The 14,051-nt window shown below is 46.6% G+C and overlaps 1 protein-coding gene across 1 annotated transcript in view; it reads left to right on the forward strand.

Annotated features, from left to right (window-relative positions):
• MAP3K9 (mitogen-activated protein kinase kinase kinase 9) overlaps positions 1–14,051 on the forward strand; it is a 412,289-nt gene that overhangs the window by 323,370 nt on the left and 74,868 nt on the right. The window lies entirely within an intron of this gene.

Genomic DNA, 14,051 nt, shown 5'->3' on the forward strand with positions numbered 1-14,051 from the left:
TTGTATGCATCCATTAATGCGATTTAAACTGTGGACTCCCAACCAGCCCTGAAGATTTTAGGACTGTATGTTTTTGTCTTTCTGTATCCTTTCTTTGTCTCTTGATACCCTCGGGGGATATTTGTGTGCTTATAAACTGGGCTTGGTTTTTCCTAAATTATGACCTGCTTGAGAGCACACAATGCATGAAGCTGCAGCTCCAAAGTCATCCAAGAGCGTGTAGGTTGGCAGATATTTACCGTTTGTGTAAGTGTGTATGTCTGTCTGTCTGTCTTTATGGCCAGCCCACTGACTCGGGTGGTGAGGCAGAGCACATGGGAAGATGTGAAATGCCCCATGGTGCTAGTTAAAGGCTTTTCTCTTCCTAGGTTTATTAATCCCGTCCGTGGACCAGTGTGTGTCGCTGTCTGTACTAATTGAAAAGCTCAGACTGCACCGAGTGACTTTAGGGGATACTGGTAAACACTGTAGATCAAAAAGCAGTGAAGACCTCCGAGCGAAAGAACTGCTTAATGTTTTCCAATTATCAGAAGAAACATTGGTTCACAATGGACTTATTCACTAACTTGTTCAATAACATGTTCAGTGAATATGAAGCAAATCAATTGCTACATTAATCTATGCAGAGAATTTCAATGTTTTCATCCGCCATGTAATTAATTCAAACCCAAATGGGATAGAGACATATCAGCTAGCTGCCTTGAGTTGTGTGTGGTATTTAGTCATTAACAGAGTATGTGATCATCATCCAAAGCTTCATCCAAAACAAGATAGAAATGGCAAGGAGCTCAGTGTCCTCAGTGATCACCCTTAAACCGAGAATAGTAAAAATTCCAGTAAAGTCAGATGAATTAGCGATTCATAATTCTCAGTATGGTCTGTGAATGTGCACACGAAGTCCTAATCTTCTGGCTGTGAAGTCGACAACACCTCCACCACAATAAATACTTTCTGAGGTCATCACCAGGGCGCAAAAAACAAAGCGTATATATCGAGACATAGTTGAGACACATGAGGAAGTTGCTCTCTAAATAGATGGAGTGCTAGAGCATTGGTTGTAAAGCCACATGAAGGTGACCGACCCCTGGAAATTGACGAGGTAAGCATGTTGTTGTTCTTAAAAGAAAAGTGTCGGAAGAGAATATGAAGTACACAAAAAATGAGACACCCAGTTGAGGAATCTAATCAATAGGTACACACTTGTAAGGGTAGATTTATAAAGTATTCAGGGTACTTGAAATAAAATTAGCACAAGCATCTAAACTATTCAGGCGAATTCAAGAGTGAGCCGCTCAAGTCTATGATCTAAGCAGTAATTACTCTTATGGCTTGAATGCTAAGGGAATCAGAAGTTCAGGGTACAGCAAAATTTGTATATTGTGAGTTTCTTCTCTTAAATTATGCACATAACTCAGGTTCTCGAACTCACCCACCAAATATTGGTGAGACCCGGAGCAGAAGCAGATATCCATAAGGGCCTAGAATCAGTGGCCCACAACTCATAGCAGACAGAGTGACCTTCTCTGTCTGGCAACAGTGAAGATAAATCACGCATGAGATAAATCACGTGTGGGGAAGGGGAAGGCCTTCCATTTAAAGAGTTTATTAACAGCGAATTCAGTTTGTGCTGTGGCACGCCATGGAGCAGGAAATGTTAAGATCTGGAACGCGCTTCAGCTTTAGAATGTGCTACGATAGACGTGAATTCGGGTCTTTTTAATGAAGACAGCTTTTATGTTACAGTAAGACCGTTGTTAGGCAAAAGCAATTGCAGAACATGGGTGGAAGTGGGAAGGATAACATTATGAAATGGGAGGTCCCAATGGAAGATATTCGTGAGCCTACCCAAGGGTTTGGGTGTAGAATTTCCAGCCCCGGACAATGTAACAATGATGAATGTATCAGGTTAGCACTATGAGGGGTGCATACAGTATTAATGAGTTCAACATAGAGCTAGTCAAGCAAATGAATGCAAATACATGGTCGATGTCTAAATGTACTATTCACGATGATGGCAATCTCCATGAAAATTGTTTTAATACTGCATTTTAGATACCCCTGAGGAAGGAAAGATGGCTTCCCGAAATGATTTGGGTTATTTTAAAATAAAAACGCAACATGTGGATTTATTTGGTGTCCTTTTCGTTGATGTGAAAAGCCTGGCATGGTTAGTGAATGAATAAAATGAATTGAAGAAAACATGGAATAAAAGGAATATGGAAAAAGAGTAATGGAGTAAGCACGGAGTTTAAATGAAGATAAAATGGAGAACTTGATTGGTTTGATTCATTCAGTTTCTGAAATGGCTCTGCAGTTTGATTGGAACCCAAACTGGTTCCGCTGTGTTTGTTAATAGTGAAGGTGTGCCATGTCCGCATTCTGGGAAACTGTCCGCCAGACCCAAAAACGAGCCCTGAGCTGCAGAGAAGCGCACCCACAATAATTTTGGTAGAGATCGGTAAAAACATTTATGAGGCGGATAAGGGCAGGTTTTGATGCACTACGTAGAAAAAGACTACGTAGAAATAAGTGAGTTCGGGAATTCATTTTCTGAAACATAAACTATGAAAGGAACAGGAACATGTCAGTACAAGAATAAATGTGCATATACAAAGACAATTGAGCACATAAGTGATAGCAAAGAAGAGAAAAGGGGCATGAGTTAGAGTTCGGCTGATGGGTGCTCAGTCACAATCATGGCAGATATCCTGTCCGCCTTATACAAGTGTAATATATTATAATGCACTTGTATAAGGCGGACAGGATATTCTTCATGTTTGTGACAGAGTGAGTACCTTCTGCCAACTCTAAAAGGTGCAAAGTTAATTTAAAAAAAGTCTACAACCAAAGATAAAAATTGGTCAAGTCCATCACTGATGGATTCACAGCTGTATCCATTTACGATTCCATTTCTATAGGATCTCCTCAAGGTGTCCGCCTCTGGGTGGGTTCCTGGCTACTTCAGTCACTTGCCATCTGTTGTCTTTTTCCATGTGGCCTTTCTCAGTGAAGTGTTAGGCTAGGAGTTACTGTGCAGCAAAGTTGCAATGTGATCCTTCTTTTCACTTGTTGAGTTGTCAACCCTACATAGATCACCAGACACCTGATACAGTGAACATTACACAAAATATAGTTAGAAAATGCGCTCAAATTGTGCGTGATCTGTTCATGGCTAAAACGTCTTTGTATTAGATGTGAAATCATCCACCTCACTTATAGTTACCAACAATTTCTGAGAGGGCCACAAAATTCATGTTATTATATTCTGCTCAGTAGAACATTAATCACCAGAATGTACAATATAGACTGTTTCATATGATAATACCTTTAGCAAATGGGTTGCTCTTGTATTTGTTTACGACAATCTTCTTACAGACGCATGCATGGGTTGCTGCCGCAGACACATGCTGCTCTCGAGCATTATGCCAGACATTAGCAACAGTTCATAGGATTCCTTCCTTCATAAGAGCTACTGTTTTGCAGCCAATATATTTTAGCAAGTGTGCTTTACAATTAATCGTTTGGCTCCATCATGGGGGGGGCGGAGAAATATTGGTATATCTTGGGAAGACAACCCACCACAAACCTCTCTATACAGGCTCGGGTTTGCCATGTGTGTAGCAGAGGGCCTGATGTTAAAATATTTTCAAGGCTGTGAGGCAAAGTACCTAGACATCTAGATATGCAAAACAGAGGATCTATGCATTGTGTAAGCTTATCTATGCCGAAATGTAGTTAAACTGCAGAGTAAGGGCGCAGAGTGTCTCACATTTTTCTGTGCTGGTATTTTGGGTGGCTCCACTTTCAAGTTTGTTAGGGTAACTAGTAGTGAAGGTAAGAGGTATTCTTTAATAGTTGTAGGATAAAGACTGTTTTTAGTGCTAAACAGCAGACAGCCTGAGTGAGAGGCTGTGCCAGGATTTCACTAGAATTCAGGCCAGGGATAACAATGCTAACCCTACTCCTTCCATTTGAGTCACATCAAGTAAGATCTGTAATGAACCCAGTAATCTGAAGTGACTAATCAGGGGAAAAAAGGGACTGGAGATAGAGCGACAAGAAATACAAGAAATAGTGTCTCATTCCGCTGATGTCAGGAGCACAGTCTGGTGGAAGGCAATGGGCAAGAACCCTTGGTCTACAGTGGACTGACTGGTGACCCCGTTATTCTTAAAACAAGGCACCTTCAATGTAAGTATACTTGTGTAGAAAAGGATACAATGTGTTGTGAGTATCAGTACAAGGGCTTATCAAGGTATGGAAGCAAGGAGCCCATAAGTAGACCCTCAAGTGACCTGGATACAGTCCTGGAACTGAATTTGAAGATCTGGAAAGCCTAGATTATGTGGAGTGTTTTAAGTTGGAGCAGGAATTTCAGAGTGGCAGCAAGCAAAGTTTACTATCTGTGGAAGGAGGAGCTAACCTGACCTACCCTAATCACTTGAGTGGACCAATGCTGATCTGTGTTACCTTGTGATTTCACCCTCCTTCACGTCCCCAGCCGCCACTGGGCGGTTTGCTAGTCTCCAAGGCTGACCCATAGCATACTTGTATTCTAGAGTTTGAGAAATGTGGTTACGTCCCTGTGAAACTGGACACAATCTCCAGAGAGCACAAACTCCAGTATTCCTGACATGCTGCCAATCAACCCCATGCACTATTTGTTTATGAAAAAGGAAGGGGATCCGATAATGATCACAGACAAAGAGATGTGCTGTTATCATCTAGGGTTTTCAGTTCAAAGACATCACAGAAGACCAGTCTACAGCCTTAGTACGCACTATGATGTCCTGGAAATATATTGTAGCTAGGACCAAGAAGCAACAAGACTTTTAAGGCTACGTCTAGGGTGCTGACACAAGAATTGCCTCTATTAAATGTCTTAAATGTGCCATTCTGGAGTGGTACGTGCACAACCTCTCGCATCCTTTGGAGATATTGCTAACCTCACTGTTAGAAATGGGATTTCTGGTTGGCTAGGTCATGCGCCTAAGTCAGGCAGAAACCACCACTCTCATCAGGACAAGGGAGTTACACACTGAATATAACCCCTGCTCACCCCCTTGGTAACATCAGAACTCACAATTATCAAAAGCAACCAGTAACTACTGGTAAGGAAACACTTAGTATAAACACATTAGTTATGAACACCATAGCATTACCCAGTGTAGCATATTATGCAAAACATCATAATCACATCAGGCCCACATTAGGCCTACACTACATGATAGGTTATGCGTATACAACATCATCCGCAGTGCACATTATAGAAACATCATACCCAGCAGTGTACCTTAGTAAACATTATTAGTGTGCACATAGCCCATAACTAAAGGAGCCATTATTCACCTAGAAGGCATATTTACTGCCCCGGCCTCCTCATCACCGTTAGGGCACCTCACAGGCCACGTGCCCTTACATCAGGGCACAACATATGCTTATTCCTAAGTGGGAGCCCTGTCCTGGGCTCGCCCCGCAATGCCACCGAAGACAAAGTGCCCCCCATTAGGAGCCTTATGCCCATAGTAGGCTTAACCACCATAAAACTAGGGCCACTGTCTTTCCCTGCGTAGGCTCCTGGGCCACGTGCCCTCTTACCACAGGGAATGCGGGAATGTGGAACCTAGGGTCCCAACTCGGCAGCTGCGGCGAGTGATGCAGTGCAGCTGCAGGCCAGCTGAATACATGGGAGACTTCTCTGTGTCCCGTGCCCTTGATGTCCGGGTAGTCTCGTCATTACTCCCCCAAAAGGTCAGCGCGATGCCCCTTAGGGCGGGAAGACCTAAGGGGCGTCCCCCCCTGGAGAACAAAGAGATGACCAAAAAGCGGCCGCCCGCTTCTCCGCGGTGTGGCTACCTCCGTGTTGACAAGGGGAGGCGTTGATTCCCCTTCAGTCAGCCCCTCCGATCTCACCCTCACTCCGGGAGCCTGGAAAGCTTCTCCCTGCTGTGTCAGTCGGCCTCTCCTGAGGTCCCGCAATCCCCGCGCCCTCGGGTGGAGCCCCCACGCACCGGCAACACATGGGGCTCTACACCTCCTGGATTAGAGCCCCGCCCACAACCAGGCGTACCAGCTCCCTGACTTCCTGTTCGCGTTCGCTGCTCTCGCCGCATTTGAAACAAGAACCCACTTTTCGGGCTCAGCGGACAAAAATGGGAAAGGCTTCACGCTTCGGGTGTGTGGACACCGCACTCTTCCCACACATCGAAAAGCACGTTGGCACTTATGTAAAGTGAAGTGCCCCACCTGCTCTTGACCACAGAGTGCAGGAAAAGCGGGGCGCTCATCAGCACTGGATTAAAGGGTAAATAAGATGGAGCGCTCAGCCCGGCGCTAAGTCCTCAAAGTCCTACAGGGCAAAGCTGAGCCCAGGCAGGCCAGCTTTAAGGGCCCACCAGCAGAGGGCAGTCCTTCTTGGCAGTTCCTCCTGGCACCCAGCAGTCCTCCAGTAAACACCAGTCCAGTGAGTCCAACAGACACGGGGTCACAGCCCCAATATTTATACTACAAATGTCTTTGTTCTTTCCCCAGGCACCGGGATCTGTGCCCACTCCAAACCAGTTCTGGGGGGCACTTAAGCAGTGCACAACAGTCCCCATTCTTAGTCTAGGCCCTGGCCCCAGACACACCACAGGGGGACGGAGCCAGCATTGTGTAAGGCAGGTACAGTCCTATTCAGGTCCCAGGTGCTACTCCTCCCACTACTCCACATGCAGATCGGCCTATTCAGCCTAGCGCTAACTCACCCAGCCCTTCTGGAGCCACTGCACCTCCCTAGCCCCTGTCATCCAGAGCCAGACATGCAATACACAACAGGCAGGCACAAAGACACATAGCAAATAGTGATAATAAATCTGTGAACACCATTACGCAGCATTTATTACCACTATTCAAAACATACCAAACTTGATCAAGCGACCCCTCTCATATCAGGAATTACCACTGAAACACATTTCAGGGAATGCCCAATGCATTCCTATGAGACGGCAGCCTCACAGTAGTGAGAAACCAAATAGGCTGTTTGTCACTACCAGGACATGCCACACAGTTAAGGCACACGTCCTACCTTTTACCTACAGCGCACCATGCCCAAGGGCTAGCTAGGGCCTACCTTAGGGGTGGCTGATATGTAGTAAAAGGGGAGTCACAGACGTGGCACCTACTTTATGTGCCACGTCACAGCGACAGTAAACTGTGCGTGCAGGCCCTGCAATGGCAGAGGCCTGAGACAGGTTTGAAAGGCTACTTTGGTGGATGACACAAGCAGCGCTGCAAGCCCACCAGTAACATTTAATTTACTGGCCCAGGGTATATGAGATACCGCTTTACAAGGGACTGATAGGTAAATTAAATACGCCAAACAGGTGTAGACCAATCTTACCACATTTATCATAGAGAGCACATGCACTTTAACACCGGACAGTGGTGATAAAGTGCCCAGAGTCCTAACACCACCAACACCAGGTCATCAAAAATACCAGAGGATGGCAAACAGTTCAGGGATGACCCTGCCAAAAAGGGCCAAGTCCAACACCCACATTAACTGAACACCACATAGTCCGCTTTATCTGGTTATTCCATACACTGGCTTAGGATATGTTTGATGATGCAGCCCTCCACATTTCCTTTTCCCATTTCAGAAATAGGATGACAGAGGGAGTTTCCTTTTTACCTCACTAAATCCCTCACATCGAAATGTGACCCGAGGGTCTCGTAGGTTCTGCTTGGCTAGAAAATAGGCGCTGGTGAAATTCCACTGCACTAACTCCTATTTTCAGTGGAAGTGGATTTCCTTTCCATGGTTCTCATCTGTTTCACCCCTCAAAAAGCAGTGGATATTACACCTGCCTTATTTACACTGCCACAGATAGCAATGCACTATTTATTTGGCGGGACATCTGCCCCACCCACTGACTGACCTACGTAAACAGTAGTCTGTTTGGTCTAAAAAGTGAATACTGAAGACAAACTAAAACTGCTGTAATTCTGGCTTCACCTGAAAGATTATTATTGCGGGGTCAATGTCTTATTCATTTCAAGTCACATGAAGGTTTGATACCCATATTACCTCACCTCAAAATCAGGACCTTGGAAGTCCCTATTCTGAGTTGTTCCACTGGAGCCCGGGGTAGCTTTGCTTCAGAAAGGGTCCCATTAGAGTTTGGCGGACAGGTTACTATGCCACAGACATGGCAGAATTCCCTGGTTTGAATGACAAGGGTGGCAAGATGCACACCAATGTACTCCATGTAAACTATGCTCCACTGTTAAAAACTGTAGCGGCGTGCTCACTTGTTTCGCTCTTCGCCCAATTGCGCTAAGTATTGAACGAGTGCGAAGGGACCTCATGTGATCCCTATCAAGCTGCGCAACCAAGTCCATGACTCAATGAATCAAATAAATCGAATTTATATGTTTAACCTTCCCTTTGTTCACTATTTACTCCGTTTACTTTTCACCTTTTCTCCTTTGTTTAATCGATTAGTTTTACTCATTTCCAGATTAAGGCAAAGTTTTTTCATAAACGCACAGGAGCAAAGCCGTTTCCACATGTCACGTCTTTATTTAAAAGTCACCCAATGCATTTCGGGATTGCAGAGTTTTATATAGTACGAACTTAACCTGAATCCGAATCGGGTATCAGAGCGCTTTACATAGCACCAGTTATGTTACATGAGGGCACACATTAATTTTTTGTTAGGCACGGGGAGATTAAGTGATTTGCCCAGAATCACAGGATGTTCAGCGTCATTACTGAAACTCGAATCCAGTTCCCCAGGTCCGAGGTCGAGCGCCCTAGCCGTTAGGCCAACTCCTCTCCCCTTCATCAGGGGTATCTAAAATACAAGATTAATACACATCAGCTTCATTCTTACACTCCTACATTTAACAAACAAACTACGTGCATATATTTAATTCATTGGAACTATACCGAGCTGCATGCAAGAACACTCACATTTGTGCATAAACTACTGTTCTGTTCTATTCCTTTAAACATTCTTCAACTTTAACCCTCCTGTTGCACATCCCAACTATTGAGACCTTCTCATATCACAAGTCTAAACACCAATGCCTCGGCAATGCTTTTGAACCCCAATAAACCCCTAAAAACACTAATATTATATCCTTGTATGATAACAATCGCACCACGCTTACCGTGACAAGTGTTCTGCGCTCATAATAACCCATATTTACTCAATAACCACCAGGTTCAGCAGTATTATTGACAACCTTGAAATTACTGGGAATTTCTATGATGTACCTTCACACGTCTTTCCATAGTAAGTGGTACCAGCATAGACTGTGTTAGCTTTCTCAAACATTTAACACCCCTCCAACTTCCCACAGGTGGGTAATCACGTGTCATAGTGAATGAACTAAACTCAGAACCGAACTTCATATTCTGCGCTGGTCCTCCCTTCTACTCCTGTGTTTGTGGGTACTACATTTACCAGAATGCCTTGTGAATCAACTAACTCAAACTGGAGGGGGTGGGTGCACACTGTTTCAGCACTCAGATTGCCGCGATTCATCATAATAAATGCAGTGCATGATAACACTTTCTTCGGTGTCAGGCTTTAGTTTTTCACCCTTGTTGGTGCAGCCAGCGCTTTGTATATCTAGACAAGTGTTTCAGGATAATTGTCCTTCTTCAGTAGAGAGCAACAGTTTTTGGGGGGTTGCTGGAGATGCTGCCCAAAGTCTTCTCAGGGCTCAATACCACTCGCTGGGCGCAGGTGCATCAACCAGAGCTCGTCCGCTCGTTAGCTCAAGGGAGCCTTTTCAAATAGGGGGGGGGGTGGGCGCACACTGCTTCACACTCCAGCACTCAGTTTGCCCCGATGCATCATAATAAATGCAGTGCATGATAACAATTTCTTCTGTGCCAGGCTTTAGTTTTTCACTCTTGTTGGTGCAGCCAGTGCTGTGTATATCTAGACACATGTTTCAGGATAATTGTCCTTCTTCAGTAGAGAGCAACACTTTTTTGGGGGTTGCTGGAGATGCTGCCCAAAGTCTTCTCAGGTCTCAGTACCACTCGCTGGGTGCAGGTGCATCAACCAGAGCTCGTCAGTTTGTTAGCTCAAGCGAGCCTTTTCAAATAGGAGGGGAGTGGGCGCACACTGCTTCACACTCCAATACTCAGTTTGCCCCGATGCATCATAATAAATGTAGTGCATGATTACACTTTCTTCGGTGTCTGACTTTAGTTTTTCACCCTTGTTGGTGCAGCCAGTGCTGTGTATCTCTAGACATGTGTTTCAGGATAATTGTCCTTCTTAAGTAGAGAGCAACACATTTTTGGGGGTTGCTGGAGATGCTGCCCAAAGTCTTCTCAGGTCTCAGTACCACTCGCTGGGCGCAGGTGCATCAACCAGAGCTCGTAAGCTCGTTAGCTCAAGGGAGCCTTTTCAAATAGGAGGGGGGTGGGCGCACACAGCCCCTCCCAAAAAAGTGTTGCTCTCTACTGATATATGGACTGTTCGAACAATTACCGCGGAACATTTAAACTTGCATTTTTGCGTTTCTTTAAAATGCCAGATATGTTTATCAGTGTTAAAATGGGTAATATTAATCCATTCTATTGAGAGTGGGTAAGATGGGGAGTTAAACAGTTTGAGTTAGTTGATTCACAAGGCATTCTGGTAAATGTAGTAACCACAAACACAGGAGTAGAAGGGAGGACCAGTGCGGAATACGAAGTTCGGTCCGAGTTTAGTTCATTCATTATGACGCATGATTACTCGCTTGAAGTTGGCTCTCCTGGACCCATGACAACAACGACGACACCATCAAAATCATGCACGCCATCCACTCCAGCTCACCATCCGAGACCGCCACCTTCCCGGATAGCTGGAAGCACGCCAAGATCAACGCCCTATTCAAGAAACCCAAGGCGGACCCAAAGGACCTCAAGAACTTCCGGGCCATCTCCCTGCTCCCGGCGAAAGTCATCAAGAAGATTGTCAACAGGCAACTGACCTGCTTCCTCGAGGAAAACAACACCCTGGACTTGTCCCAATCCGGATTAGGCAGCAACCACAGCACCAAAACTGCTCTCATCGCCTCCACCGACGACATCAGGAGCCTGCTGAACAACGGCAAAACCGCGGCCCTAATCCTCCTGGACCTCTCGGCCGCCTTCGATACCGTCTGCCACCACACCCATAGCATACGCCTCCACGACGCAGGGATCCACGACAAAGCCCTAGACTGGATCACCTACTTCCTCACCGGCAGAACCCAGAGGGTCTGCCTCCCTCCATTCTGATCCGAATCCACTAAGATCACCTGGGGCATCCCCCAAGGATCATCCCTCAGACTGACCCTTTTCAACATCTACATGGCACCACTCGCCAACATCATCCGATCGCACAACCTCAACATCGTCTCATACGCCGACGACACCCAGCTGATCCTCTCCCTCACCAAAGACCCTGCCACCGCCAAAACCAACCTCCACGAAGGAATGAAGGCCGTCGCCGAATGGATGAACAGTCGCCTGAAATTGAACTCGGACAAGACGGAGGTCCTCATCCTCGGCTCCAGCCCCTCCGCCTTGGACGACTCCTGGTGGCCGGCCACACTGGGAGCCGCACCGACACACACCGATCACGCACGCAACCTGGGGTTCATCCTGGACTCATCGCTGTCAATGACCCAGCAAGTCAACGCCGTCTCCTCCTGCTTTAACATCCTCCACATGCTTTGCAAGATCTACAGATGGATCCCCACCGGAACCAGAAGGACGGTCACCCAGGCCCTCGTCAGTAGCAGACTGGACTACGGCTAAGCCCTCTATGTGCGTACCATGGCCAAACTCGAGAAAAGACTACAACGCATACAGAACGCCTCCGCACGCCTCATCCTCGACATCCCCAGCCACAGCCACATCACAGCCCACCTGGGAGACCTGCACTGGCTCCCTGTCAACAAGAGGATCAGCCTCAAGCTCCTCACCCACGCTCACAAAGCACTCCACAACGCCGGACCAGTATACCTCAACAAACGACTCACCTTCTACACCGGAACCGCCAGCTTTGCTCTGCTGACCTCGCCCTCGCCACCGTTCCACGCATTCACAGAACGACCACCGGCGGCAGATTCTTCTCCCACCTCGCTGCCAAGACATGGAACACCCTTCCCACCCACCTGCGACAGACCCAGGACCTGCTGACCTTCAGGAAACTTCTCAAGACCTGGCTGATCGAGCAGTAGCAGCACCCCCCCCCCCCAGCACCTTGAGACCCTCACGGGTGATTAGTGCACTCTACAAATGAGCGATTCATTGATTGATGTGGAGCTTGAACAACAGGAGTTCCATGATAGAGTGATGGAGGATGATGTGTCTGTGGAGGTTGTACAACTACAACTGATGGTGTCCTTTTGATGATGGCGATTCTGTCTCTGAGCTTGTGAATTCTGTGTTTTCTGGTGATCTTGTAGCTGGCGGTGGTGATGTCAGGTGCCGATGCAGGGCTCAGCCAGGTTTCCCTAAGGAAAAATAGGTGGGTCGTACAGCAGGTCCTAGATCTCTGTGGCATGTTGGTGAGTGTGCTAATGCTGAGGAGCATGCATGCGATAGCAGAGTGTTGTGTAAGTGGTTGGGGGACTCTGTGAGTGTATGAGAGTGGGGTGTTGTGTGGAGTTGGTGTGGGTGCGATGAGTGTTGGGTGTGGGCAAGTGCATACAAACATGCAGGAAGCGCAAGAGAATGCACCCTCAGTGATGTGTGGTGTGGTGAGGCAGGAGTGTGTGAAGCTGAGGCAGGAGCATGTGGAGCGGTGGCCAGAGTTGAGGGCACGAAGGGTTGCAGCAGGTTAGTGGCGGGAGAGGGGAGGACCAGGGTCCCTGGTGCTAGGCACCGTCCAGTAGTAGGGAGGGCAGACGGGCTTGCCTTTGGCGCACCAGTGGCACATCTGTTACATTTGTCCGCTGTGTGCACCCGGTTCAGCCATCATTAAGTTGGTCCTGGGAAGGGGGAGGCGTGATGTAATTCCTGTGTAGGTGGATTATGGGACATCAAATGATGTCACTTCCTGTGCTGATGGACGATGGAAATGAGTTCTCTTGCTTGGCTTCTCCTTTTAAATACAATTTGGTGCTATAAAAGAAAACTGACCCCCCACACTGTGGGAGAAAATTCACAGGGTGTCTTGGCCATTGGTATTTTTTTTTAATCAAAACAAACTCTGGGAGTTTGTTCTTGTAAAACAAATTTTGCTGAGCGGCAGCATGAAATATGACAGTTGTTCAGCAAACTGTGTGTGGCTTCAGAGCAGCCTGTAAGGTGGCAGCTCCTCTGAAGGCACAGAGATCTCCATGGATAGGCAGAGATATCTACATATGGTGGGCAGTAGACTCCCAGGGTGACATAGGGAATAGCCTCCCACAGCTTGCAGGATGGCAGACCGCCCGCTAAACTATACATGAGTCGCAAAATCTACCCTTGGGCAGCTCTTTTGTGATCAATCTTAAAATAATCTAGTCTACAAGTACCAACTGTTTTTGTTGGCTACTGATCTCCAAACTTCTCCTTTGACAAAAGCTGGGGTTTAACCCCTCTGACTAACACACACACACACATGCACCTTTCAACATCCTAAACATATCAGCCAATGAGAGCATGCTCTATATTCACAGTATGCCCAGTTCACCTAACTATCAAATAAATGTAACTTTAACATAACTTCAGTGGGCTGGGTACTAAACGTGGGATTTTCCAGCACCTGGTTCTTATTCAGGTGGCTCACAATCCTCCCTGTACAGTCATTCTTTAGGATATACCATGGCATATTAAGGAGAATTCACTGACATGAGATTGCCAGACAATCTGATTGACTAAAATCAGGCATATTCTGCCCAGTCAGATTCAAATGAGCCGTATCCTTGGCCTGCTTCAACACCCTCCACTTACTCTGGAAATAGTTCAGATGGATCCCCTCCGAATCCAGAACAATTGTCACACACACACACCCTCATCACTAGCAGACTGGACCACAGCAACGCACTCTACGCCGGAATCAACAAAAAACACCTTAGAAAACTCC

Source organism: Triturus cristatus, chromosome 9 (assembly GCF_964204655.1).
Source record: "Triturus cristatus chromosome 9, aTriCri1.1, whole genome shotgun sequence".
Lineage (NCBI taxonomy): Eukaryota > Metazoa > Chordata > Amphibia > Caudata > Salamandridae > Triturus > Triturus cristatus.